Below are 2,583 nucleotides of genomic sequence, written 5' to 3'. Positions count from 1 at the left end.
TCTTGTTGAGTCTAGAGTCTCATGATTAGTTTGGTGTCAATTGCATGTTTCTATTTTTCATGCATTCATTCATGTGTTTTAAAGTGATCTTCAAGATGTTCTTGATGATTTCATTACTCTGACCTTTAATTTCTCTTGACTTGAGTGTTTATGCGTCTCATATGCATTCTCATTAGCGTCAGTAGTATACAAACTGCTAAGTTTGGTGTCTTGCATGCATTGTTATTTGATTTTAGTTGCATTTTGATTATTCCTTATTATTAAAAATCTAAAAATATTTTTAATTTGTGTCTTTTCAAGTCAATAATACAGAGAATTGAAGATTCAGAACATACTGCAGAGGAATTATACAGAAAAAGCTGGGCGTTCAAAATGCCCAGTGAAGAAGACAGACTGGCGTTTAAACGCCAGCCAGGGTGCCTGGTTGGGCGTTTAACGCCCAAAAGGGTAGAGTTTTGGGCGTTAAACGCCAGAATGTGCACCATTCTAGGCGTTTAACGCCAGGATGGCACAAGAGGGAAGATTCTGTTTTTAATTCAAATTTTTTTCAAGTTTTCAAAATTTTTCAAAATCAAATCTTTTTCAAATCATATCTTTTCAATCAAATCTTTTTCAAAATCAATTTCTTTCTATTTTCAAAAATACTTGCTATCAATTAATGATTTGATTCAACATTTCAAGTATGTTGCCTTTTCTGTTGAGAAAGGTTTAATGTTTGAATCATATCTTTTCTTGATGGCCAAGTCATTAATTTTCAAAATCAAATCTTTTAAAAATTGTTTTTCAAATCATATCTTCTCAATCACATCTTTTTAAACTAATCATATCTTCTTAACCACATCTTTTTCAGAATAGTTTTCAATCATATCTTTTTAATTTCTAATTTCAAAATCTTTTTCAAAAATCACTTTACTTCTTTCCCACTTTTATTTTCGAAAATCAATTAAGGTTTTTCAAAATGTTTTCAAAATCTTTGACTTAATTTTCGAAAATTACTTCTCCTCTTTTCGCATCCTTCTATTTATGGACTAACACTATTCCTTAATGCAAAATTCGAACTCCATCCTCTTTGATAAGTTCGAATTTTCTACTTCTGCCTTCTATTTTTCTTTTCCTCTGACACCTCAAGGGATCTCTATACTGTGACAAAGAGGATTTCACATTTTCTTGTTCTCTTCTCTTTCATATGAGCAGGAGCAAAGACAAAAGCATTCTTGTTGAGGCTGACCCTGAACCTGAAAGGACCTTGAAGCGAAAATTAAGAGAAGCTAAGGCACAATTCTATGTAGAGGACCTAACAGAAATTTTCAAAGAAGAAGAACTCATGGCAGCCGAAAACAACAAGAATGCTAACAATGCAAGGAAGGTGCTGGGTGACTTTACTGCACCTACTCCCGACTTCTATGGGAGAAGCATCTCTATCCCTGCCATTGGAGCAAACAACTTTGAGCTTAAGCCTCAATTAGTTTCTCTACTGCAACAGAATTGCAAGTTCCATGGACTTCCATTGGAAGATCCTCATCCGTTTTTAGCTGAGTTCTTGCAAATCTGTGACACTGTCAAGACTAATGGGGTTGACCCTGAGGTCTACAGACTTATGCTATTCCCTTTTGCTGTAAGAGACAGAGCTAGGACATGGTTGGACTCACAACCTAAAGAAAGCCTGAACTCTTGGGAAAAGCTAGTCAATGCCTTCTTGGCAAAGTTCTTTCCATCTCAAAAATTGAGTAAGCTTAGAGTGGAAGTCCAAACCTTCAGACAGAAGGAAGGAGAATCCCTCTATGAAGCTTGGGAAAGATACAAACAATTAATCAGAAAGTGTCCATCTGATATGCTTTCTGAATGGAGCATCATAGGTATTTTCTATGATGGTCTCTCTGAACTATCCAAGATGTCTTTGGATAGCTCTGCTAGAGGATCTCTTCATCTGAAGAAGACGCCTACAGAAGCTCAAGAGCTCATTGAAATGGTTGCAAATAACCAATTCATGTACACTTCTGAAAGGAATCCCGTGAACAATGGGACTAGTCAGAAGAAAGGAGTTCTTGAGATTGACACTCTGAATGCCATACTGGCTCAGAATAAAATATTAACTCAACAAGTCAATATGATTTCTCAAAGTCTGTCTGGAATGCAAAATGCACCAAGCAGTACTAAGGAAGCTTCATCTGAAGAAGAAGCTTATGATCCTGAGAACCCTTCAATAGAAGAGGTGAATTACATGGGAGAACCCTATGGAAACACCTATAATCCTTCATGGAGAAATCATCCAAATCTCTCATGGAAGGATCAACAGAGACCTCAACAAGGTTTCAACAACAATAATGGTGGAAGAAACAGGTTTAGCAATAGCAAGCCTTTTCCATCATCTTCTCAGCAACAGAGAGAGAGTTCTAAGCAGAATACCTCTGACTTAGCAACCATGATCTCTGATCTAATCAAAACCACTCAAAGTTTCATGACTGAAACAAGGTCCTCCATTAGAAATTTGGAGGCACAAGTGGGTCAGCTGAGCAAGAAAATTACTGAACTCCCTCCTAGTACTCTTCCAAGCAATACAGAAGAAAATCCAAAAGGAGAGTG

General features: G+C 36.5%; 1 non-coding gene across 1 annotated transcript; it reads right to left on the bottom strand.

The window, feature by feature from the left end:
- Positions 1-1,729: 1,729 nt before the first annotated feature.
- On the bottom strand, positions 1,730-1,837 carry LOC112718549 (small nucleolar RNA R71). The gene has a single exon (XR_003160884.1). It is a non-coding gene; the product is annotated as a small nucleolar RNA R71 (small nucleolar RNA).
- Between the last annotated feature and the right edge of the window lie 746 nt (positions 1,838-2,583).

The sequence above is a fragment of the Arachis hypogaea genome, chromosome 10 (assembly GCF_003086295.3).
Source record: "Arachis hypogaea cultivar Tifrunner chromosome 10, arahy.Tifrunner.gnm2.J5K5, whole genome shotgun sequence".
Lineage (NCBI taxonomy): Eukaryota > Viridiplantae > Streptophyta > Magnoliopsida > Fabales > Fabaceae > Arachis > Arachis hypogaea.
The sequence above is the reverse complement of the archived record's forward strand: the minus strand, read 5'-3'. Positions and strand labels throughout refer to the sequence as shown.